The sequence below is a fragment of the Pollicipes pollicipes genome, unplaced genomic scaffold (genome assembly GCF_011947565.3).
Source record: "Pollicipes pollicipes isolate AB1234 unplaced genomic scaffold, Ppol_2.1 Scaffold_1600;HRSCAF=1878_pilon_pilon_pilon, whole genome shotgun sequence".
NCBI lineage: Eukaryota > Metazoa > Arthropoda > Thecostraca > Pollicipedomorpha > Pollicipedidae > Pollicipes > Pollicipes pollicipes.
In genome coordinates, this window is record NW_023595962.1 from 122376 (window position 1) to 149592 (window position 27217).

General features: G+C 57.1%; 1 pseudogene; it reads right to left on the reverse strand.

Moving 5' to 3' along the window:
• LOC119092220 (transcription factor p65-like) overlaps positions 1-27217 on the reverse strand; it is an 89025-nt pseudogene that overhangs the window by 39604 nt on the left and 22204 nt on the right.

Below are 27217 nucleotides of genomic sequence, written 5' to 3' on the forward strand. Positions count from 1 at the left end.
ACGGGGCGCGGAGCACCATCATTTCCTGGGGGTTTCGCTGACTAACGGACCGCGCCGCCGCTCAGGCACCGCACTGCAGAGGACTGTATCGGACTGCACCAGACTGTGAGTCCGGGCTGAAACCAGACTGTCAGTCCGGGCTGCACAGGACTGCTCAGGACTGCTCAGGACTGCACAGGGCTGTCAGTCCGGGCTACACAGGACTGTTCAGGACTGCACAGGACTGCACAGGACTGTCAGTCCGGGCTACACAGGACTGTTCAGGACTGCACAGGACTGCACCGGACTGTCAGTCCGGGCTGCACAGGACTGCTCAGGACTGCACAGGACTGCACCAGACTGTTCGTTTGGACTGTCAGTCGGGACTGCACAGGAGACGCAGGCGAGGGGGCCCGCTGCCGGTCCCTGCAGGCAGCAAACTATCGCCGGAGGCCGACGCGCACCCTCACCCCAAAGCCCAGCCAGAGGCGTGCACAGTCTGCCTACCGAGGCACGCCCTCCGTTTGCCTTTTAACGGTCATAGCTCGACACAACCTCCTACCAAGTCCACCGCACACTCAGATCGCTTTTCGAGGCTTAAAATACGGCTAGAGAGAACTGTCCATGAGACACAAACAACCTGTCATTTTAGTTGAGTAAATCGAAACTTGTAATTCATGATCCTTCAAATTAAACTCTTAACAGAGTTGGTGTGTAGTAAGTTCATCGGTATTTCGCAAACAAATGAAATTGTCATCATCATACTGTTACTTTCCACACTCTCAACCTACGTTTTCAACCAAGGACTCAGATGTTTCCACATAATACAGAAGGGCTATGGCCCGAGAAAATTTCCCTTTTTATTTTTCATAATCACAACCCGAGGACTGTTCGATATTTGCCTTTTCCGTCAAAAAAAATCCTAAATGCCCGAAATATGCCTGATTTTGTACTTTCGTCTTCTACCGCAACACTATGAACTAAGACGCAGCCAAAGCGACAGTTCGACCAGGTGCACTCAGCTAACACAGGGCGTTAGGCAAAATCTTAGCGAACTTATCACAGTCTAACGACAAAACTCCTTGCTTGACGAAGGGCAGATTACGAAATGAGACATGGCCGCGTTCAATCTGTCGTCAGCACGTTTGGCAGCACCAATCACGGCCCAGTGTTTGCCCTACGTCACGGGACGTGACCACAAAGTCACGTGGCCTGTGACGTCGCGCGCCGGCTGACGATGAGCCAGGATTTTTTTTTGTCAGTCCGTCAGCATGGAGAGAAAGCGCTACCAGATTAAGAAATCACTCTGAAGTGGCAGCTGGATTCGGTAGCTCTTGCGTTGGCCAGTACGTTGGGTTGGTCGGAGCACTTGTCTCTGATTTTGGGGGAAATGCGACGTAATATACACACAGAGGGAATTGAAATGCCAAGCGTAGCCACGAAAAGGTGAGTGATGGTGATTGGCGTGGCGTGCGGTTGCATTGGCTAGTAAATTAATGGCGTTATAAGTAAACACCTAAAATGAGAGGGAAAATATTGAAATGAATTGCAAACGGGAAGAAGCCCTCAACATACGGATAGATGGCGGCAATACCGGAACAGAAGCCACACTTCCAAACACCACTTTGAACGTAGTGTGTCATGGCCGGTGGTACGCCAGAGTTAGTGTGTGGACTACTGAAGTAGAAGGTAAAAGAAGAAAGGAAAGTAAAGCTAAAAACTTTCCTGTCAGCCCACACACCGAACGCTCCGTCAGCACGCATGACGTCACGCATTCCAGCTGACAATCGTGCTGACAACAGGTCGCACGAGGCCATAACACGACCGCTTCCTTGCTCAGCTAAAAAAGCAATGATGGCCATTTTCACGAAGCAGTTCACGGCAATCTGGCGCCGCAGTCGGTGACGCCGATTGCCCCGGTGGTTGCCCAAACACTGCAGTGCCCAGCACACCCGGCCGGTGCCCGGGCTCGAACCCACCCCTTTCCGTCCCGGCCCCGAACCCGTCACGCGGCGGCAGGGAAGCCCCACACCACCCCGCACCGCAAACCCCGAGCCTCCCACCCGCAGCCGGGCCAGTACATACCGAAACAGGCGGCGGCGAACGCGGCGCCGGCGCCCTGGCCGGGTCCGCAGGCGAACCACGGACCGGGGACCGCGGGGACCGCGGGGACCGCGCGGACCGCGCCGACGGCAGGGTCCGGCGCGCGCTGCCACAGCCAGGGCGCCGCGGATCGGCGCATGGCGGGGCGCGCTCTGAGGGTGCCGGCGGGCCGCGGCTCAAAGCGCGTCACTCAATTACCACAGTCAAAGGTCACCGGGCGCGGGTCGAAGGTCAGAGGTCGCGGCCGGGGGACAGCGGACGGTGGCGGACCCCCGGCTCGCGCGACACGTTGAGGGGTTCGCTCAACTCAGCGGACGGCAGAACAGCCCTCCAAGCCCCAAATATCAAGCTCCACCGCGAGCCACAAGCCCCAAGTTCCAAATCCCCAGCCCCAAGCTTTAAGTCCCAAGTCTCAAGTCCAAACCCCAATCCCCAAGCCCGATGCGTCCGAGGAGTGGAGGTGAACACATTCGCCCCTCTCACCCCGCGGCCGTGGCGCCCAAATAAATCGGATGGCGCACTGCTTCCACCACGAGATGGCGTAAATACACAAATACGCTCAGTCTTTTAGGATGTTCAAGACGCAGCTGTCAGGTACGCTAGTTGGGCTTCTCTTACTTGTGAAAAATACTTTAAATGTACCTTACTAATCACTGGATAAAGCCAGTGAACCGTTACAAAGAGAGGCCGGTGATGCAGATGACAATCAAAATCAACGGATAATGAAAACAAGGGGCGTTACGAGGACTGGTGCGGGGAATCTTGTGCAAGCCTAACGCACTTCGGACTGCGGGGCGTGGTGCGTTATCTTTTCACCACGGGCTGCGGGGCGTGGTGCGTTATCTTTTCACCACGGGCTGCGGGGCGTGGTGCGTTATCTTCTCACCACGGGCTACTTTCGGTCTCACCTTTCACCTCACCTCTCACCTCACCTCACCTCTCACTTTCGTGCTCACCATCCGACCGCCGCGCCACAACCCGTGACCTCGTGAGAGGAGGCCCATCTGAGGTGATACCACACCCCACAACGGTAAACAGCGTCGTTGTACCTCGTGACCTCGTGGGGAGGAGGCCTCTCTGAGGTGATACCACACCCCACAACGGTAAACAGCGTCGTTGTACCTCGTGACCTCGTGGGAGGAGGCCCATCTGAGGTGATACCACACCCCACAACGGTAAACAGCGTCGTTGTACCTCGTGACCTCGTGGGGAGGAGGCCTCTCTGAGGTGATACCACACCCCACAACGGTAAACAGCGTCGTCGTACCTCGTGACCTCGTGGGGAGGAGGCTTCTCTGAGATGATGACACGTCCCACAATGGTAAACAATGTCATCACAAACATATCCACACTCCCCTTTTTGAGAGATGCGTTCATCAACGTGACTGCGGACGCTCAACGCGCAATAACTAGCGAAATAATGGAAGCGTACACGACCGCCACTTTTCAGCTTATCAAAAAAGCTGCATTGCTTTAGCTGCCACACATGCAGCAGAATGGCGTCCGCCCCCCACTCCTCCTTTCCTCGTGCCTGGCCGCGCCACTGCCCACAGCATGGACACAATCCGTTGGCTCGCCTAAACAGAGCACGCGTCACCCTGCCCCGCCTGGACGCCAGCCGACAGACAGACAACCTGTGAGGACCCGGTAGTCTGTACGTGTCTAGGCTACGTGTCTAGGCTACGTGTCTAGGCTAGTGTCTAGGCTACGTGTCTAGGCTACGTGTCTAGGCTACGTGTCTAGGCTAGTGTCTAGGCTACGTGTCTAGGCTACGTGTCTAGGCTACGTGTCTAGGCTAGTGTCTAGGCTACGTGTCTAGGCTACGTGTCTAGGCTAGTGTCTAGGCTACGTGTCTAGGCTACGTGTCTAGGATACGTGTCTAGGATACGTGTCGAAAATCTTCTGAGGATGCCACGCAGAGGCTCTCAGGCCCCGTTCCTACCCTCAGGGCCTCAGTCCCTAAGCTCCGTGTTTTACCCTCAGGGCCTCAGTCCCCAAGCTCCATGTTTTACCACCAGGGCCTCAGTCCCCAAGCTCCGTGTTCTACCCTCAGGGCCTCAGTCCCCAATCCGTGTTCTGCCCTCAGGGCCTCAGTCCCCAACCTCCGTGTTCTACCCTCAGGGCCTCAGTCCCCAAGCTCCGTATTCTACCCTCAGGGCCTCAGTCCCCAAGCCCCGTGTTCTACCTCAGACCCAAGTAGAAAGCAAAGCTTCCTCAGCTCTGTGTCGCCGAGCAGCGAAACCGGGTCAGCACGCCCACGGTGTGCAGTAGTGAAAAGGTACGAGGTTAGCGCATCCACGACGAGGACCCGCCAACACTAGGTGGAAAGGTGATTTCATGTCCGGCGTTGCATCACAAAAAAGCGTGAAAAGCTCTCGCGCCCCCGCCATCAGCGGCCCGTGGCACTGGCGCACGTCCGCCATAAGCGGTCCTGGCGCACGTCCGCCATCAGCGGCCCGTGGCGCTGGCGCACGTCCACCATCAGCGGCCCGTGGCGCTGGCTCACATCCCCCATCAGCGGCCCGTGGCACTGGCGCACGTCCGCCATCAGCGGCCCGTGGCACTGGCGCACGTCCGCCATCAGCGGCCCGTGGCACTGGCGCACGTCCGCCATCAGCGGCCCGTGGCGCTGGCGCACGTCCGCCATCAGCGGCCCGTGGCACTGGCGCACGTCCGCCATCAGCGGCTCATCGCACTAGCTCTGAAAGCTCGGCTCCATCACCCGACGAGAGAGATGTCGTCAAGAACGTGTCCAGCACGGACCGGCACGCACCGGTTTTTGACTGGCAGACGCGCTGAGGTGCGCTCAGGAACCGCACGGCCTCGCAGACGCTTTCGCGCAGGTTTGGCATTTGCTGTGTCACGTATGAGAAGCGCAGACTTAAAAAAAAATGTTCTTGGGCCACCCGGTGTCGGGACGTTCTTGCGACGGCTGTGAGGGCGAGCCCAGAAGCATAACCACCCAGCTAAAAAGATACAGTTGATTTCTTAGCCTGTTCAAAAACCCACAGAGATGACAGATTGTGATAAGCAATCTCTTGCAATACCATTAAAAGCGCGCTGCCATTTGGCTGTTTCTGTGCGTTCGTGTCACCGTATAACTTCTCTCTCCCATCGAAAGTGACAATCACAGACCTCCATAATGATTAGCAATGCATTAATTTTAGACTTAAGTCAGTTAAGGCAGTCATTTACTGAGGAACACACGGGGCAATAATTGTTCGTTCGCATGTGACTGAGCCCTACATTAACAGATTGAAAGAGCAAAACTAGGCGATGGTATCCCTTAAATTCGATGCGGTGCCTCGAGGCAATCGCTGCGCATTGTGCCTCGTCGCGGTTAGAATCGAGCCACGGGCTTCCAAACTTTCAGTCCAAATCGTCTCCACCGAACCGAGACTGGCAGACTCGCTGCGAAGGAGCTCGAGCGTTCCCCCTCGGCGCGGCGTCAATTGAATCATGATACAAAACCCGCCCCTCCCTCTCTCCCCTATCCCCGCGAAAGTACGTCTATCCGGTTGTGACACGAGAACCGCCCTCCCCCCCTCCCCCCCCCCTGCACCCGGTCCCAGAAAGTCTGCTCGCGTGCCACCAACCCCCCTTTGAGTAGCGAGCGCGTGCCCCCCGGCGATGGGGAATTCCGCGAATGCTAACCGGAATCATCGTTCTCGCTTTGTGCAGCCCGCGCGCCGGGCTACACCGTGCACGGTGCTTGCCCCCCCCCCCCTCCCCTACCCGCGCAGAGGCGCGCCCAGCGTGTCACGTGACGAATTTTGCGGGCGGAGGGTCGGCGCCCAGCGCCACGCCGGGTAATCCCAGAGCAGCGATGCAGCAACCAAGCAGAACGCGCACTTTTTACCGTTCACCACCGTTCACGCAGCCTTTCACAGATCTAGAACGATGATGCGGAACATTTGCTGTACGGAGTTCCTTGACATAGCTGGGTCAAGCCAACAGCCAACACACCGCAAGAGACACGAGATTTTATTTCGGTGTTTCTTTTTAATTAATGGGATTCTGAGACTTCCGCGGCCGCCCCGCCGGGCGTCCCGCGCACGCTTCTGCCCGTCAGTACAGGTGCACGCGGACCTGAGCGGAGACGCCGGCAGCGCCCCTGGCGGCGGCGGTGAAAACCCCCGTCGACGGCGGGGATTTTCCTTCACGACCCGGCGGCCAGCTGTGACGTCACGGGATGAACTGCGCCAACAATGATGTCACCCTCCGAACTGAGCCGGTTGAATGTTTTACACCGTAGCCCTGCAGGCAAAGGCTGAAAGTTCGCCCGAAACGCATTTGAAGCTGCAAGGTGTCCATGTTACACCGACCTTTCGCGATGCACAACAAACGCATCATACGCATGCGTGTGCGTGACCCATCAACTCTGCAATCCAATGATTAAGGTCTGACGGATACAACAGATACGTTGCATGAAAGCATGCAAACGCGTTCCTAAAATTCGTAAGTTCTTTGGGACTTCCAAACCCCAAAACAGCACGATAGAAATCACTTCGTTCGCTCCAACCGTTACGCGAGGAATGGCTGCACTGCTATGCAGTCATGCTCTTTATTCATTCGACCGAGCATCAAATCAAAGGCACCAAGGCGTGCCACATCAGCATCAGAGACAGAGCTGGCGAGGCTAGTATTCCCGAGCGTATTTCGTTGTGAGTGACAAGGCTGGTCACATTTCACCGATCGGTGTGACCACCTGCGAACATATGACACCGATCGGTGTGACCACCGGCGCACATATGACACCGATCGGTGTGACCACCGGCGCACATATGACACCGATCGGTGTGACCACCGGCGCACATATGACGCCGATCGGTGTGACCACCGGCGCACATATGACGCCGACCGGTGTGACCACCGGCGCACATATGACACCGATCGGTGTGACCACCGGCGCACATATGACCCCCGAATCGCCTCCCGTTCCAACCCTTACCAAAACCCGAAACCGGACGGCATTCCAGACAGCCCACGCTGTCTGGAATGTCTGTCACGCTAACTCGTCAACGGCTTAACCCCGATCATCACCGCGACCTTATGCGCCCCCCCCCCCCCCGGCTCCTAGCGACGCTCTTGCTGCAACGCCAGCCGGCGTGTCCGCGACCACACGCGGGCACATGACTGATAAGCAGGATGGCCGACGGCCAGCGAGCCAGGGGTCACCTTGACGGCCGGCCACGGGGCCCCGCACCGCCCGTGGTTCACCAGAGCACCGGCGGCTCTGTTTACCGAGACGGAACAGCGCCGGCCGCCACTGGCAGCGCGGGGGAGGGGGGGGGGGGGGGGGGGCTTCGTCCGAGGAGCGAGGGCAACTGTCGACGCGTCGCCACATCGCCGCGCCAAACGCTACGGCGCGACGCTGCCCCCCCCCCCCCCCCCCGTGCTCCAGCCCCAGGCGCGGGCCCAGGCGGGTGGACTCAGAAGCAGGCTGTGGGTGGCCAGGAGTGCGTTTGGTGGTCTCAGGTGGGCAATGTGAGGATGCGTTCCTGGGCTCCAGGACACGAGGGCACGACACAGAGGACGGTTCAGAGCGCAGAGGACGGTTCAGAGCGCAGAGGACGGTTCAGAGCGCAGAGGACGGTTCAGAGCGCAGAGGACGGTTCAGAGCGGTCCTGGACGCCGTGTTGAGATTCGCATCGCAATGAGACCGGTGGTGTTGGCATTACAGGAGCCTGCCTGTTCCGGTGTCTGCCACAGCAGCTTCAGCAAGTTGTCTTGACATTCGCCGAATGTTCCTAAAGCGTGTAACAGCATAAGGATGTCTGCACGTCATCAGACGTCCAGAGCGCGGCGTCACATCTGGCACACGTCAGCACATGTCCGGCACACAGCACATGTGCCTCCCCGTGTGCCTCTACACATGTGCCACTACAGCAGCGCACCTCCACACACGCCAACCGCTGGTCCCACTTCGACCGAGACCAACCTGTTGCTCCTGCCGCGCTGTTGCGGGCCTGTTGAACTCCTCTGCAGACCACCCCCTACTGGTTATCCACTTGCCCCTTCCCGCGCAGAGCACCGGCCGGTCAGTGGCACTAGGTCGGCCGCGCCCGAGGTCACTGACCCCGGCCTCCCGGATCACGGGCGGAGGAAGGTCTGGGAAGGCTGGGGTCAGACCATAAATGGGTTTAACGTCGTCTTGTCATGAACTTCATCAGGCTCAGGCGCGGTTTGTTCCTTCAAGGTTGAGAGAGCCGTTCTCCTCCAGTGCCCTTCGTACTCCCACGCCGTCGGTCTTTACCCACAGTACCTCCGGTCTCGGCTCGGGCTTTCCGCACGGGCAAGCCTTCCAAAGCGCGCCGGCTGAACCCCCTCCCCTCCTGCAGTTTCCTTGAGCGTCAATATTGCTAGGCAGGCCACCCGTCACATGTATGGCGCACTGGCTTACGTAAGCCACAGCGCGGTGCAGCCCCGGCGGGGTGGCAGACACCGGCCGGCCGGCCCGTCCTGCCAGAGACGGTGTCAGCGCCGTTACATAACCAGCCGGGTCGCCGAGTGGGCAGGGGCGGCCCCGCCTCCCCGCCTGAGCGCGCCTCTGCGCCGGCTCCGGCGCCCGAGGCGCGCCCTCTGCCACCGTGCCGGGCGCTCGTCTCACCCCGGACCTGCTGTCCTGACGCCGCCCCTGCGCCGACGGGCGGGATTCCCGTCCGCCGGTCCGGGGTGTCCTCAGGGGAGAGGCGGCACGACCCGAGCCCGACCCGTTCAGCACAAAGCCGGCGCCCGCTCCAAAGCCAGAGCCGGATCCGACGCGCCGTGTTTCGTCATCGGCCCGTGGTCGCCGCCATGTTCTGCTCGACTTGGCGTGAGGCGCTGCAGCGTCTCTCTCGGCAACTAGGGGCACAGGAACGCTGCGACACCGGTGTTTGTGTCACCCGTGACACCCGTGTTTGTGACACCCGTGTTTGTGACATCCATGCCTGCATCGTCTTACCCACTTCCACAAACTTCAGCCATCAACTGGATTGGATCATGACCTACTCACTGACATCTTATGAAGAAACAGAGTTCAAATTCTTACAACGCACATCTTACGACCGGCTGAAACTCAGCCTAATTCAATTTTTGCGTGGCAAGACGTTTTATTGAGTTCATCCTAAAATATTGACAGCTTACTTCAAAATGTTTTTTTTAAGTGTGCAAGGTGACTGGCCCAACTAATTTTATGCTCAACTCATCACCTGGAACTTTATCATAAGGATTTGATTTGATATCGCAATTCCATCTTTATCATCAGGATTTCGTAATACGTTTTCGCAATCTGTTTTAATCTTTTAATTTCGTAAAATATTTAATAATCGTTTATATTCGTAATCGATCTTTAATTTTTTTCCATTTGCACAAGTTATTTGCATGCTCCAATTGGCATTTCACACAACCAATGGATGTTCACTTTCAATTTTTTGGCTTTCCTTTGCATCTCCAAATCGGCGCTAACGTAACCACACAGCCAGGCTTTTCCTGTTTTTGGTCCCCTAGAAGAACCGTCAGATTCTGGTTTAACAAACTGACTTTTGATTCCCGGGAAATCCCGCTCGCCGGTTCACCACTGCCTTCCTACTAGTTTCCAAACTAGGAGGAAAGCCGGTTCACCAATGCCTTCCTACTAGCTTCCAAACTAGGAGGAAAGAGGCCCCCGTATCGTTCGTGTCCTAAGCTTTTTCAGCAACATTCGGTTTTTCGGTCCCATCCTAGATCAAGACTGGCCTTCGACACGATCATGACCTTGAATGGACCATGTCGTATAGGAGACATTATTGTTTGAGCACCTGATTTCCAAACTAAAAGACGCCAAAAACACGAAATTCCGTAAGAATGAACGACCTCCATGGTCACGTAAATGACAACACATCTGGAGTGCCCATTTGAGTGCATGGTATTTCCCACTACTACCGGCATTTGATGTGCTGAATAAGGTACGGAGAAGGAAAACACCGATGCATTGATCGCCGCATAATCTACGCATTCGTACTATTTCTTTTGGGCCAATTTAGGAACCCTAAGGTACCGCTAGGTAAATGGGACGACGAGTGATCTGAATGGGCACAAAATCCATACATGTGTGGTACGATTATTAGACGAACGTCGTTCAGTTATTTGACAATAGTTACGAGGACAAAATTTGATTATTATGCTTAAGCTGTGTTCGGTGAAGCTTACTCAGCGGGACAAATCTGCATTATCATATCTTATCATAACCACGCATGCTGCAAAGGACGGTCGTCTTATTTGACGACCTGTTTCAGGTGCCTCGTGTCTGAAAACCACGAGGGAAATCAGGTCTTGGTAAAACAAGATCACTAACGCTTACAATACCAAACTTATTTCAATAACTATCATAATGCATGATGTTAGGCCGTAAGACTAAAAACTAAGCAAGCGCAATACAGCTGTCCAGATTTGCGTAAGTTGTAATGTTTGTAATAATTGTAATAATAATGTAAATATAATGTAATAATAATGTAAATGTTTGTAATAATGTAAATAATTGCGTAAGTTGTAAAGTACATATCAGAGGAACGTCATTCACAGAGATAAGAACGTAGTAATAGCCTCATTCCTCGGAGAAAGGCCAGGAGAATGGAGACATAAAAAATTTGATATTTCGGAGACATACCTTTATCAAAACGAACAGCAGAAGTGTAGTTCACTTCTGCTATTCTCCCGAAATGCACTTCTGCCGAAATATTAAAGCATTTACATCTCCATTCTCCTGTTTTTTCTCCGAGGAATAAGGCTGCTACTACTGTCGTATCTATGAACCGGACATGTCTTGTAAACGTCATTTCTTGCTACACACCCGGCGTCACAGTCATAGTATAGTCAGGGGTGTCTAGGGGTGTCATAGTCAGGGGTGTCTAGCGGGTCGGAGGAGCATGCCAGGTCGGGAAAGCCTGCCAGGTCAGGGACCTGCCACGTAAGGTCATTGTCGTCGGTTGGGGGCTACAGTGTGGACCGGTGTGATGGAGGTATACACTATCTGTCTGGCAGCGCGTCACGGCAGTGTCCGTTGGAGACAGGCTCGGGCCAGGGCTGATCGGGCCCGGGCCGGGAACATGGCGGGGGCGTGACAGGCGCGCGCCACGGGGCCAGCTCGGTGGTTAGACCAGCCGCGGCCGGCACACGCCGCAACAGTGATCAGCCGCCGCTGGAAGCAGCCGGCCCGGCAGTGGAGTGCAGTTCTCTCGCCTCGCGCATCGGTCCCGCCCGGCCGCGCTGAGTCATCGCAATCCCGAGTCATAGGTACGGAGTCACCGGCCCGCAGACCGCTGCCCCAACCCCGTGCTTCGAATGAACCAGACCGCTGGCGGGCTTGGTCCGAACGTGGCGAGTCAGTGACTCACGGGCACCGGAAACGTCGGGGTGCACCACCCCGCCCCCCCCCCCCCTCCCCCACGTCCTGTCACGCAGCGCGTGACTCCACCGCAAGAAGGCGCCCGGCGGCGCATTTCGCGCGGCCGCCGCCAGGGGCGCCGTCGCCGTCGGCCCGACCGGGCGCTGCCGTCGTCGGCGATAAGACACATCCGGTGACGTCACAGGGGGCCGGGGCTCAGACCGCGCACGGCGCGTTTCGACGGACGGACGCTATCGCGGGGATGTCGGCGGCCGACAGCCGGCGGCCAGCGCGCTGCTGTGTGCCCTACTCCACCACCGCGCCTTTTCCGCTCACATGGCCGCCGCGAGCCCAGACCAACCTTCCTGGGCGCAGTGGCCGCGCTGCTGGCGCGCCCGAGCATGACTTAATCACGGGAACGTAACCCCACTGCATAGCAATGAATCGCGTATGCGTATTGCCACAATCACAGCACGCTGTCAGCGGTCTCACGAGTCACTTAGATCAGTCCCGTGCCTTGCCACAAGTCCCTGCGCCACTTCCCTCTGTAACGCGACAGACTTTTAGGTCAGCGCGAGTCTGCCGTCATGACCCCCGCCCCCCCCCCCCTGCAAGCTTGCACGCTTATCGAGTGTCGCACCCTGTGACCTGGGCAGCGCGAGCGGGCCGGGGGGGGGGGCAGCCACACCAGTTACGCCGGGTGACAAAGTGGTCGGTCAACGCTGCAGCGGTCCCGTCCGAGCGTGTCGCCGACACATTCCCGCCGCCAGTGGCGGTTTAGCATCAGACCTAGGAGGGCCAAGTTTCTAACGCTGCGTCCTCACAGAGCAAAATCTTCTTTTCCAATTTCCAAGTCTGAGGACAGTGCAAACCCCCCACCACCCACACCACCCTGAGTGCCGTGTATCCGCCCCTGCGCCCACCCCGCTCGGCCGCCACCCCAGGCGTGGCGGCGTGCCCCGCGACCCGGTCGCTGCCTCGGCCACCCCGGCGACAACGGATGGGCGCCGGCCCTCCCGCTGATGGCTGGGAGTCATCTGCGCCCAGGTGCGCATCCAGCACGGGCCATTGGAAGGGCAGAGTCCATTTGAGTCACAACAGAGTCCATGCGTCAGCATGCAGAGTCCATGCGTCAGCATGCCGAGTCCATGCGTCAGCGTCGCTCGCTCCTCCGCCCACCTGCAGCTGGTCTACGGCTGATTAACGGTGATAATCCGTAAAAATCCCCACATTTTTGTAGTCGTTCGTTCTTCTCCGGCTTCGTCCCAGGTAGTCGTGATCGTCGCTTTATGATCTAGATCCAGGTGATCCAGGCCAGGCAAACGCCACGTTTCCATGATCCCTTACGGTCAGTGTAAAGTTATGAAATAATCAAACTATCCCGCATGCCCGCACGGAATACCTGGGGCTTTCCGCCGATTGAACAACATTCTCGATTTGCAACATGAAACATCGGAACAAAGCGAAAAGCCATCGGAGCTTCCCGCTTCCCGGTTGTGAAGCGCTCCCTCCATCGATTCGGCCGGCCCTGAGGCTGACGCGCCCTAGACGCTGGCGACGCCCGCGGACCAAAGCCAGCACGTCAGCCGGCTCCGCACAGCGCCCTGCGAGTGCCGACCAAGCTCCAACTCGGGCGGAAACCCCCGCGCCCCGCGGCCGCCACGGGCAGGCCCAACCGGCCCCCACCACGAAATCAGAGCCGTTCTCGAAGCGGTCCTGTCGGCCGAGGCTCGCCGCGGGACATTCCGAAGGTCGCGCCGCTCGCTACAGGCCCGGTCTGAGCCAAACGGCCGCAATGCCGCCGCGCCCTTTAAATGCTCCACCCAGTCTGAAGCCACTCGGAACCGGCCCCGAAGCGACAACCGCCGGGCTTGATCCTCTCCCGCGGACCGCAGGGGCCATGTGCACACCAGAATTCCCGAACTTTTTTCCCAGAATTCCCCAGCTCCAGGACTCGCCGGCAGGCACGCGGATGCGGTGCTCGCAGCCGAGCCGGCTGCAGGACGCGTGCCTCACTTCTTATTTGGTATCGCCGGATAAAGCTGCCTGCAGCGTCCGCCAGGGCGGCGCCACAGTCGACCCGTTGCCGGCGCGGGGCGGGGGGGCACCTGCCGCGTTCCGGTGAAATCCCCGGCACCGTCGCCTCCACGGACGCCGCGCCAGCCGTCTCCAAACAGCGCCGGTCGCGGCGTTTCCATTGAAAACCAAACCGTGCAGGTGGCGGCCGGCGGCTCACAAACTTCGACCGCTGCGCCCGCCCGCCGGCCGGACGCTGGCCGGGTTGAGAGCCGCCGAGGGCCTGGCTAATCCCGCGGCCGGAGTCCCGCTCTCAGGGCCGTCGGTGACGTCAGACGCCGGCCGATGATATCATCACCTGACGTCACGATCGCAGCAGTGACGCTTGTTAGTCCGGCCGCGAACCGTGGGGCCCCAAAACCGCCGTTCGCTAAAAATATCCGAACGCGAAATCTCTGTGTACCACGGGGATCGCGACTGCCTGGCAATTCGGGAGGATTTCAAGCACGCGTTTCACACAACACGAGAACTGAAAGCCTTGGTTTCTTTAAATTCGGAGGGATGCATCTACAGCCAGAGATACTGTCCGTAGTATTACGATACAGCGGACTCGACCAGGTGTCATGCGGGGTTTTCTCTTCGTTCATGCTCCGCACGTCTCTTACGCGTGTTTACCCACCGCAGCTGTAATTTTTCGACAAGACCACTGACGCATGCATGGGGCATGAAGACCTGAATTAGCCCACACATGCGTCCAGCAGCAGGCTTCGTGCGCGCATCACTTTCACGCAGCCTTTTGACCCGGCACGCCCAGTGTTACCACCATCCGCCACACCGGCCGACTGACCCTAAATTCACAAGTGCCCTTCTCCCACGTGCCCGGCCGTGCAGAGCCCACCAGACCCGTCATGGCCCCCAAAACGGGCTGTGGATCCAGACCCCGGATTCTGCCCGGACTCCATATGGCATCCGAAACCCATCATGGCATCCAGATACCGAGCCAGAGGCAACCAGGAGTGTAACTTGATGTACTCGGGGAGTCCAAGCCTCCACGGTTTCAGGTTTGGCCACCACACAGGGCAATGCAAGGAACCGATGACGTCAAAAGAGCCGGCGAAGTCGACAGCCGCTGCTATGTTGAGGAGGTGCCACCCTGTAGGCCAGCCTCCCTTTTCAATTGTTTGCAAGTGCCGGGTCTACTCCTGCTCCTGCTCCTGCTCCTGCTGCGCCGGTGCCGATCGCCATCCGATCCCCTCCACGGAGCGATGTTCGCGCGGCAGTTGGCGGGCCCTGGGCCGCCGCGAGGATGCAGCTGACCCTCCCCATCCCCAGCCCCCCCCCCCCCCCTGCTAAGTGCGGCCATCCCGCACAGCCCCCACAGCCGGCGGGGGCGGGCGAGACAGCGAGCGGCCGACAAGACGAGCAGGCTCAGGCCGCCACCCGCCCTCTCAGCCAAACGCTCCGGCTCTCAACGCTCTCAAACGCTCTCTCAAACGCTCCGGCCGACCAGACCCCAGTTGCCATGCTGCCTGGCGTTCTCTCCGTTCTCCGTTCTCATCTCCGTCTCCGTTCAGGACCGACTGCAGCGCGAGCAGGCAGAGCGCGTGAGAGTCGGCCGCCGGGCCGCCGCCTGCACGGCGTGGCTGACGCCGCCGCTGCCGGGCCGGCCGGCGCCGACTCCGCGCCCGCGAGCCGCCGCCCGGTCGGGAAGCCCCGCCACTTTCTAAATGTTGACGGTCGTCGCGCGGGCCGTTGACTGCCCCCCCCCCCCCCCTGACGGCGGGCGTCCGGAGGCACGTCACACGGAGGCGGCCGGCGACGGGCGCACGGTGCTCACAGCTGGCGACGTCGCGCCAAACCCGCCAGACACACGGACCGCGGAAGGAATGCGGAGCCTTCCACGGCGCGTCGCTGCGGTGGTCTCAGCGTCCAGAGACCCCAAGTGGGAGCCGACGGTCCTGACCGCCGGACCAACTCACCCTCCGCCTCCTCCCCCTTCCCCCCACACACAAAACAGCTGTTGACGCCATTACCCACGTCCGGTCACTGGCGATCGGACGCGGTGATTGGTTGATTTCCTCATCAACATGAAAGTGACGCATACAGTGCCGTCGACGACGCAAGCAATGCAACCCTATGAAGAATGCTGCCGACGGAGGGAGCTTCTCGAAAGCCAGTGTGGACTGTGCATTATCTAAAGTGATACGGACGGGAACCGCGAGCGGCATCATCATCATCATCATCATCTAAAGCGATACGACCGGGAAGCGCGAGCGCCATCATCATCATCTAAAGTGATACGGCCGGGAACCGCGAGCGGCATCGTCATCATCGTCATCATCATCATCTAAAGTGATACGGCCGGGAATCGCGAGCGGCAGGCCCGCGTTCTGACCGCATCGATGGGGACGCCCTTGTTGACCACGCGAAGAGGGTCCAAGCCGCAGGACGCGCGGCGCTCCCGACCCCAGATAACGGCTCTGTCAAGAGTGCTGAATTAGCTGCTCCCCCCCCCCGCCCTCCTCCCCCCTGCCGCCGATACCGTTATCAATGAAGCATTACGGTCACTGCGCACTTGATTCCGTCATTATTTACTTAGCACATCCCCCCCGTATCTGCAGCTTCTGGGGTTCTGCGGCTGTGCCTCGGGGTCGCGTTGGTTAGTACAACAGGAGTTCAGGAGGTCAGGAGGTCAACAGGTCAGGGGATACTGAGAACAGACATCGGCCAGATATCGACAGGCATGGATGGATGACATAGATGGTGCATGGCACCGCTCTGAAGGAGTGTCCTGTCCCCTTTCCCCCCCCCCCCCCTTCCTTCCCTCCCGCAGCGTCAGACCATGCCTACCTCACCAAGATTACCAAAATACCGCAAACAGGTGTTAAAAAACAGCGCAGACGCCCGTTTTCGAGGGAAACCCTGGTATACGTCATTGAGAAAAGTTTGAAGTTAAAGCATTTCTCCTACGATCCACTATGGGTATTATATGGCTTCCCTTCCCTTAGGCACGACCGTGCCCGGTGTACGGAGACAGGCTGCGGTGTTGAGCATGCTAGTGATGACCACAAGTAGACAGAGTTCGGCATTGCAGCACTCGAGACAAGACGCAGCACACCCGCTGTGTACGTTCCCATAAGCCCATCCGCGTCCGCAAGAGACCGAATACAGCAGCGGAGCCCACGTTGAGCAGACGCCGTCAGAATGCAGGCGTCGCTTGCATGTGGTCAGGGCGGCTGCGGCTGCCGCGAGCCGAGCACGCCGGAGCTGGAGCCGGAGCCGGAGCCGGAGCCGGAGCCGGAGCCGGAGCCGGAGCCGGAGCCGGAGTCGGAGCCAGAGCCAGAGCCAGAGCCAGAGCCAGAGCCAGAGCCAGAGCCGGAGCCGGAGCCGGAGCCGGAGCCGGAGCCGGAGCCGGAGCCGGGGCCGGAGCCGGAGTCGGAGCCGGAGCCGGAGTCCGGAGCCGGAGCCGGAGCCGGAGCCGGAGCCGGAGCCGGAGCCGGAGCCGGAGCCGGGATCGGAGCCGGTGCCCGTGCCGGCGCCCGTGCCGGTGCCGGTGCCGGACTCGGAGCCGGGGTCGCCGGGGCGCCAGATGGCAGGAAACTCCGGCGCACGCGATAGTCGCCGCCGCAGCCGCCGGTGACGGGCAGTCGAATCCACGGAGGTGGACTTCCACATTGTGGCTGGTGGACTTCCATACGCTCACGGCTAGCTTTACCTCCCCGGGGGCGAGTGCTGGTGGCGTCAGAGCACACGCAGTTGGGCACGATTGTCATGGCATGTACCTCGCTCCGGCACGTGCCGGCTCCAGTGCAGCCCAGGGGGGCGCACAAGGCTGGAAACGACCGCCAGCGCATGTACCTCGGCACATGAGGGTTAGAGCCCCACGGCAAATGGAAATAGACATGCCAGTGGTATGACAAGCGACCTAGTGGCAGCTCGCACGTCACCCAGCCCCGACAGAGGTCAGCACGGCTCCCTGTCAAACCGGCCGAAGCGGTGTTGGTCTTCACGTGGCAGCATGAGGCATAACAAAGGCTAGGAAAGCCCGCCTGGAGTTTTCCAGGCGATACACGCTTGGTGGCATGCTTCAACGCCCAGGTTCTGGCCCACACGTGGTCGCAGACATTACATGGCACGCCATGCATGCAGATCCCTTCCCTCCCCCCGCCCAAACATGAGTCACAGGAACGATTTGGTTCTGACCCGACAAGCGCCGCGGTCCGGAAACAACGTGGTCGTACGATCCTGCGAGTCGCGTCTATCCTAATAATCCACTACGAATTAATGCAATGTCGCGCAAATTGCATCAAGATCTTATCTTACGACTCCTTTTGAACACGAACGTAAAACTAGACCACCCCCTCCGGGGCGCACGTAACGTTTTCGTGCCACAGGCTCAAGAGCTTCCAAGTCTCAGCACCGCAACAGACGCAGAAAACTCACGAACCCCAATGACGTCATGACAACCGATGACGTCAGCGGGGTCACTCAGCTGTCTGTTTACATCGCCAGAGCCGGCGGAGCCGTCAGGCCGCCCGCAGGCCGGGGTTAGTCCTCTCACGGCCGGCTGGCCCACTTCTCACGGCCGTCACCTGGTGTCGTTTCGTCCTCAGCAGGGACGAGGAGTCGCAAAAATAATTGGATGGAGGAGGACCACGACAAATTAAACACCCTTTCACGAAATACGCCAAAAAACGGGATTCTCTCCGAATTTGGCCCACTTCTTGTAGAAGTCAGGAAGAGGGGAAAGAGGCCGAACCCCGGGTTGGGGTGGGGGGGGGGAGCTGAGCCCCCTCCCCCCCACTCCCCACTCCCCCAACTGGATAGGAAACCACACTCCTGGTTCCCGGGCACACGCGAGGACGCCCAGTGCACCGACATCATGTTCAAAATATTCTCCATTCCCTGGGATCAATCACCCTCACGGTCTGCGGCGTGGTCTGTCGCCTCAGCAACACACGGTTTCCCGTTTCAGAGTCGAAGAAACTCCTGTGGGACGCGACAGATCCGGGCCCTGATCTCTTACGAACAAGGCGCCACCCCACCTACAACCGTGTCCGCTTAATAGATATGAAATCATGACCTTGTCTAACACTCGCTAACGGCGCAAGGCGTGGGCCAGTGTATGCTCCAATGAAGGCATCGCATCCTTTTCAGCGCGAGAGGTGTGCACTTCATTGCATCAAGTCACTCCGCAAAACACTTGTTCAAGCCTAGCCCCGGACATACCAAGGATCTGGATCTCAGCATCCCGGATCAGACTCTCCTGCTCCGCTGGATCTGGACATGCCTTTCCGTCAGCGGGTACCACTTGTGACCCATGTGACCCAGTTCTCCCCCTCCCCTCTGTACAAACATGACCGGTAGGTTTTTGCGGGAAACCGCTTCAGCTTCAGTTCCCGAAAAGAAAAAGCTGACATCCCGTTCAAGGGAACGTCAAACCCTTGAAAAGAGGAGGCCGGGAAAGCTGACAGCCAGCTGGCAGCTGACAGTCATCTGAGTGAAGTCAGCTGACAGTCATCTGAGTCAGCTGACAGTCGGCCGAGTCAGCTGACAATTGAGACGACACCAGATACGTCACACAGACCGTGGCGGAACCAGCGCCAACCACGAAGAACCAATTCGATCCGACGACCGGACCCGCCCGGGAGACTAACATAGTTCCCACCAATGACGTCACTGGTACGACATACGCAGGACCGTGCAGGCTGCACAGCATGACTGAAATGAACCGCGTGCTCTGAGAGCAATGTGGCGACGACCAGGCCGCGGAGAGCCGCCACACGAACCAATAGAGCGATTTATGGGGGAAAGTTTATCGGCACTTTCGTGATGGGCTGTGACAAATCCTGGTAAAAAATCTACATCTTGCAAATGGATAGTGTTTCGCTTTTCGCTACACTTCAACCTTGTTATGATACAGTTCCTGATGATTCTGTTATTACTGGTCGCACGCAAAGCACTGTTTCGGAGGTGCAATGGCCTAACTGAAAGTGGTCTGTCTTTTCGTAAGGAACACTATCAGATTTCAACAGTAATTAATGCGGTCGATGACTTTTAAGCAAGTCCCGCGGATATTATGCAACTAAATTCGAATCCATGCAGCTTTCCACGGTCCAGTAGCATTCTACCGTGGCCATCCTTTTCGCGTTACGTCGCCCCACTTTAACAACGCAGTCAGTATCGATTACGGGTAGCCAGCTCCGCTGGCATCACACCACGATCCCATTCTGACGTTTGGACTCACCCTGGTGTACGGGCTCAGGCTTGACTTTGAGCGCAGGACTTGTGCGTGACGGTGGCGACGTGCAGCTGGAGCCCACTGAGTATGGACTATACGCCATGACGTCACTGGGAACAAAGGGGACGTCGAGTCAGCATGGGCAGCGCTCAGGAGCCCTCGCGCTACGGGGGCCCGTCAGCTACGATACAACAAACTGAAAATACAACAACAGGCAACAAAACATTACGTATGTGCCTTAGGCCTTCGATATTGATATCGATGCGATCGATGATATTCGATATCGATATTTGATGTCTTCGATATTCGCTTTGTGGTTTGAAACGACAGATAACTTTTTTAAAGTTCGATTGATTTTTTAGAAACGTGCGTGTCATAGTAGCAAAATTTTGCATAATTGGTTTTGCGAGGGACCGCAAGGTTGTGTTCTGGTCCAGGACCTGACTACGTCGACATTTGCTCTCTGAAAGCGGGGAACCACGTAAGGGACTGTCGCTCATAAATTACGGTACGCGTGAAGGGTGAGGGTTTTTGATGGAGTACACCTCACGCGTAACAGTCGGGGATAGTGCGACGTACGCTCAGGCAGACGCTACGCTCAGGTGTAGGCGCAGATCATGCTGAAACCTTTAAAAAGAAAATAACAGCGGCTAACGTTGGCTTGCTCCCCGAAGATGCCACAGATCCGTGATTTTCTATCATCACTTCGTAGTTTGAGCTCAATTACAAGCCAAGCGGATTATTTACTTTTGGGCGTTACGCCCAACACAGCATACCACGGGAAAAAGCACCTGGTGCACGACCAGGAGGGGTTTTAAATGACTAAAAATGCGTAGAGCGAGTTATGGATGGCTCCAATGTGAGCCGTGCCTAATACAGACCGCGCCATTCAATTCATTATAGGCACGTTCCAGGATAACGCGCCATTTAATTCATAATTCAGTTTTTCGTAATTCAGTATTCAGTATTTCGTAGTTCGGCTCGTAATTCAGTTTTTCAAAAAACGTTTCACAATATTTGCAGCTTCACTTAACACGTCTCTGAAATCGATGTCTCATTACCCAAATCCAGGACTCAGGATAGGACAAGACCGCAGGACAAGATCGCAGGACATCATCATCAGGACATGTCGCATCAGGACAAGACCGCGGACGGATCTTCTCAGTCAATTGACACAGCCTGTGGATTCTTGACTTCCAATCCAGATCCAACGCTCCCTCTGGATCCAAGCCACCCAATGTAGGTCCGGGTTGATCTACATCCATGACTCCCATCTGGATGCCGGATCATCTCCGAATCCCGGTCCCCCTCCGGATCCCGGATCCTTTTTGGATCCAGAACCCTCTCTAGATGTCACACGCTCTCTGAATGCCAACCCCTCTCCGCATACCGGAACCGGACTTTCTGGATCCGGGGCCCTTCCTAGATCCTGGACCCGCTCTGGATCCAGGAAGCTCTGTGGACCCCGGCCCGTCTCTGGACTCGCATTTCGCCGCCGTGATCCCGCCCCAGAGCGGGATGTTGACCTCGGCGGCGGACGGCGCTCCGCGTCCGCTGGACCCGTGACGACCGGAGGAGCGGCGCTTGGCCTCCGGTTTGTTTACCGCCAGTTTGCAGCAGGGGCGACGCCGGGTTCGCTTCGCTACGCAGGCTCGCTTCGCGGCGATGCGCGGACCTGCCAGCGGCGTCAGGATCGGAGGGGAGGGGGAAGATGTTCCGCAGCAGCTTCGGAACGAGTGGCGTCAGCGCCACGACACTGCCGGGGGAAGCTGCCCCTTGTCCCCCTCCGCACTCCCTACCCCCGCCTGTTTCGGCGGTGTCCTTACCACCCCAGCTGGCTAAATGTCCGCATCCAAGCCCTCACCCACGTTCTGTTGATGAATCGGTCCTAGCCAGGTCAATTGCTGGCAATCATCCATGCACCAATGAGGGCCCGTGAAAAGGAGTAGACCAGCCGAATCCTTTTTTGGCGATATCGAGGCCCATTTTTCAGGGTAGGGGGAGGCAGAGATGCATAGCCACGGGCGCAGAAGCAAACGCGCCTCCTCGTTAAAACCGTAGCCCCTGCTGCTCGCCGCTGTGTCCGCACGAAGAGCATGCTTCAATGCACAGGCGGTGAGCCGTGTTCATAGAGCCTCGCGCAAGTAACGTAGATGGGGCACAGCTTCTAATTGGAGTCATGTCCCGTGCTCGTCCCGCCGCCTCCGCGCCGAGCACCGGCCTCCAAAGTCAGGCACTTTTTGCCCCTCCCCATCCCTCCCTCAACTCCGTGAATTTGAATCGGCTGTGGCGGCAGTCCCAGGCGAGCCGAGACGTTCGCAGGAAAGGCAGCGATAGCGGAGTCCAGAGCTCCTTGCATCACCCGGAGTTTGTTATCCTTCGGTGTCATCAGCCGCCGGCGGCGCGATCCGGTCCGATCACGTGCACCGCGGAACGGGAACGGATATACGGGACCGTAATACGGGATCCGTAATCTACGGGATCCGTAATCGGGCTCCAGGATACAAGGATTTTTTTAACCGGCTGGTTGACACCAGGGCGTAAGCCGGCAACGGCTTGTGCGCATGCGCGCGAGAGTCGGCCGCACGCGGGCGCGGGTTTTCCTGCCCGGTAATCTCCCGCTGAGACCACGCTCCGGTAACAGGCTAACACTCCAGCTCTTGTGGATCAGGTGTAGCGGCGATAGGCGACAGCCAAGCGACGTGTGGAGACAACCGATGGAGAACAACGGGTCTGGAGCGTACGGACACGTACGCAGCGAACATCAGTCCGGGACAAACACGCCCAGGGAGGGGCTAATACGACATGAATCATCATTTAGCCGGGAATGATAATGAGGTGTACCGACAGCAGGCTTAACCGTGCTGGAGGGGTATTTGCGACAACAGAGCATGCACAAGTTATTTCTCCATAATTACCGGCTTACCAAGATGCTTTGACTGATCACTGACCGAAGAGTTCCCGTCATTAGGTCAGACAGACATTCCCGACAGACCTCCATGGCAAACACAGCGGTGCGAGGCCATAGCCAGGGCAAAACAAAGGCAGTCATTGCCAATGACCGCAACAGCATCCTTGTTACTTGACTGATGATTCGCCATACTTGCTATCATAAATTGCTAAGAAAACCGCCCTGAAATAAGTAATCGACATCATAAGAATGCGTTTTCCATAAATGTGGCGACGATTACGTATGGCAACAGGCAATATATATATATATATATATATATATATTATATATATATATATATATTAGCAGAGGCCGTATTCCGTTTCATGTGACTGCCCTCTGCCCTCAGCCTCGCGAGGATGCCATTTGTCACACAACGGAGAGCACATCGCGCACTGTTTGAGACCTTCCGTGCTGAAGCTCCACTTTTCCGCTACATCGGTCCTAGATGGCACATGGGGTGGCCGAGTGACGGTGAAAGCCGGTGATGCGGTTCAAGAGATTAACGGATTGCTCTCATTACAGACACCGCGTTCACTTCCAGCTCCGGCTGGTTCATGGAATGGCTCGTGCGTCACAAGGCGTGATGCATATGGAAGGACTGGGGCGCGGGCTCGACCGCCTCGACCGCCAGCGAGACTGGGGCGCAGGCTCCACCGCCAGAGAATTGGTTCAAGGGTCCACCGCCGACCGCGACCTGATGCCGTGAACACGGACAGGCTTTTCGAAATGCGAACCTAGTGATGTCGCCTTATCGATATGTCCTTGGACTCATCCCGACTTGTCATTCGCTGAGCACACATGCGTTGATGAAAAGCAGGGAGCCCAAAATGTGGTGAAAGAACACCGCACCCATAGCGAATCAGAAAAGCACCACCATCGTTTATCGTTATGCGGAGTTACCTGACAAACCCACTAACACATCAACACGGTTTCCGACGCAGGGACGGCGGGGAGCGGGTCAAGTCGAGCACGAAACATGACCCCAGCGCTGAGTACGTCGGACACCGGGCACGGCCGGAGCCTCGGGACGCACCGCCCGCCCGACCTAGGCTTCGTCCCGCCCACACGTGGCAGGCCGCCAAAAAGCGCGATCGATGGATGATGTCGTACGTACCTCCCCTCTCAGCATGCGTCCAATGGCGCCCCCGTCGTGACCTGGAGCGCACCCGCACTTGTACACCTGTTGCGTCGGAGGCCACTGCAGCGCGCGCCAAACCACAGACGCGCCCCAACCAAGACGGAGCCACTCCGAGTATCCGCGCAAGGCCGCGGCGCGTCGCCGGGGAAGCCCAGTCACGTGACTGCTGCGGTTCAAGCAGGCGTGCCGCCGGGCGGGCATTTCCCTTGCACGCCGATGAGTCGGCGGCGGGAGTGGCCCGCGCGGGGCACAGCGGTTTGAAACGGCCCGGTAGTCGAGGTGATACGCGCCATAAGCCGAGGCGGCACGGGCGGCTCCAGGGAGCTGTTTCGGGGCGGACGAGAGGCACAACATCGATTCGATGATCCGGTTTTTAGTTCCTCGTGACATGGCATGATATGCGCCTGCGATTTGCTTGTTGGTGTCCTGGGAGCACCAATGAAATAAAGCCGACCGCGGTGGAGTGAGCTTCTTGCGAACGTTGTGTACGTGCTTCCCGCGCCAGGTGTTCACCGAAACACTTGAAACATACTCCTCATTCTAGCCCCGGGCAGGACGTCCCGCAATCGGCAGCAAACCGGTCCTGCGGAAATCCGTGTGCACCGCTGGTTTTCGTTTGCACCCAGCGACCCAGTCGATGCCAGGGCGGGCGCACAGGGGCGCGTCCAGGAGCGCGGGGCGTGGCTGGCGGTCACCGCCTCTGTGCGCCTCGAGTCCAAAGGTTTGCGTGACCTCTGCACGCACCCACGTTCGTTTCGCGCCCAGCAGCCTGCGTGTGCCTGAAGCCTGTGCTCGCGCCTGGGTGCCGTCCCGAGAACCAACGGCCCAGGTTCGATCCGGCCGGGCAGCGCGGGGCTCGGTTCACCTGACGTCACGCATGTTCATGTGACGTCACGGATGTTCTGTGTACGGCGGATTCGCTGTTACCGTTCGCTGAGAGTCGGACGTCAACGAGCGGACAGACGCGGGACGGAACACTGTAACACAACACAGCATGCACAACATGCATGCACAGCATGCATGTTGCATGCACTTTCGGCAAACAGCCAGCTATCGTCACGCACGCGATCTTTTCTCCGCCGTTCGCTGAGAGTTCGTACCGAGTAAGAACTCTCAACGAGCCGTTACCGTTCGCTGAGAATCGGCCGTCGACGATTTGACTGCAGCGTTGCGGGACAGTGATAGCGCGCGCCTTGTCATGGACGTCCATGACGTCATAGCAGCGTCCTGTCATGACGTCACATACTCAGCCCTCGCTCCGCCGCACAATAGGTCAAAAAATCGACTGGGTCTAGGGTCCCAGGACAGTCCGGTCTTCCCAGCGGTCACTTTGCATAGTCGCCCAAGTGGCAATGACTTTTCGCCACTAGCGATAAAACTGGGATTCGTGTGCTCCAAGGTTATCATGGTAGAGCGTTAAGAGCACGTTATTACGGAAAATGCCCGAAAATGCATCAGCAGCGACATAGACTACGTCCTGCCCTAGGTTAAACCGCAAGTAACCTTACGCTTGACCTTAAACCACATTTAACTTAACTACGACATACGCCGCAAAAGCGCCGCATGCGCCGCCACCAGTGACGTCGCGACGCCGCGCCGCGACCCGGACTCAAAACCAACGACCTATTCGGCCGACTCGGGACTTTGGCGAAGCGCCTGGCGCAAGTTAATGTCGCATTGCAGTCGCGCTCGGCGACGGGGAGCGGCGAGTGTCCGGTCTGTCGGGCGGGTCGCGAAGCGGCTGCGATGGCTGCTGGACTTGCCAGGTCCGCGAACCTCTTTTTGAAATGAGAAGGAATCAGCCGCACGTCATCACGCCCCTTTCACGGGGCGCCAGCGGTTGCATCGGCCATAATAGCGCTCAGGGGCAGTAGCGCAGCCAAGGGCGAGACTCATGTGCTTTAGCCCCCCCCCCCCTCCATCAGGTTTGGGCGCAGTTTTTCACCACGACGCTGCTGAACATATCTGGAATGCGACGCCACTGAACATGTTCCGGGACCTGGTGACCAGGGAAACTATTCTGGTTTCACGCATCATGTTTTTTATGGGCCGTGGCACGCAGAGCCGGGACAGCCATGATTTAGTACTAAACTGGCGGACGTCCGAAAAAAAAACAGCGATACTCAGCTGATGCGGTTGTTTGGGGTGAACTTTCGCGATAGCTTATTGATATACTAGGTACTGCACCTATCAGTATTTGTGAAGTCTGTCAGTTTATTCGCTGTGCGTTGTTAGCACAAGCACATTATTGTTAACCTTATACCAGAGACGGTGCTTAGAGAACAGTAGTAGATGTACGTGGACTATGAATTTTCTATGACGTCACCGGTATGCCAGTCTCCAAACACAAATGAGAAGGAAGACAGTGGAATTTAAAGTGGCCTTAACTAAAGCGCACCAGCAGTTTCATCCTTGTACCTCATTTCGATAAACCAGGTCTAGGTCTTCAATAATTGCCTGCATCAATTGATCACTTTACACAGATATAAAGTAAAAAAGTGTTGGATATTTCAACTCGTGGAAAGTTTCCTCACTTCATTACACAACACACGAACACAAACAAAACACAGGTCTAGGAAAGTGAGACATTGGTTGCGCAACACTGCCTCTAGAACTTGATCTTTCCATTCTGTGTACTTTGCGGCATTCCAATGCGTTGCGATAGCCACAGTGTCACAACCACCATTTAATAAAGAAATGCAGGCTCATAAATGTCATTGACTGTCCTTAAGTGGATAGATCACGCAACAGCGTGAAGGAAATACCGCACCCACCGCTTTGGCATGACTACATTTCCTTTACACTGCTATCCATGTTGTGCCTCCAAGGACGACTGTCACTGTGCCCTTGTGACTCTGCGTGTAAGGAAATTAATAATTATCATATACAATTGTCATAGTCAATATCATAATTTGTCGTGTCCAAGAATGGTGTTACGCCACTCAAGCAGCGTTCACATTTATCAATGGCACTTAAAGCATGGCACGTTGTTAAATGTTAAACTAATGTTTCTTCGAGAAAAAAAAACGAGCAAAGCAAATCCAAGATATCCGTTCACACTTATCATGTTCTGCTGACTGCAACTTGGAGATCTAGTATCGAATGTTCGATTGATGCCATATGTTGAACTCGAATTTTTGTTACACAGAATCTGTGCAGAGATGCAGATATTAGAAGAGATGGCAGGGGCAAAGAGAACAAAACTATTATGTACGCTGAGATTAATGATTTTCGCAGTAAGGCTGAAACGTATCGTACGCAAGAGCCTCTTTTACCACGGCTTTGAATTGTACACTGTTGTGCGTATGGAAAACGCAGGCATCAAAGACAAACCCTTGCACTGCCACTATTAATATTTTCATCAGAAGATATACATCGGCAGAGTTTCTAAGAAGAAATATCGTGCTCCGGGAAGCTGATGACGCTTCCAGTATGTAGGTC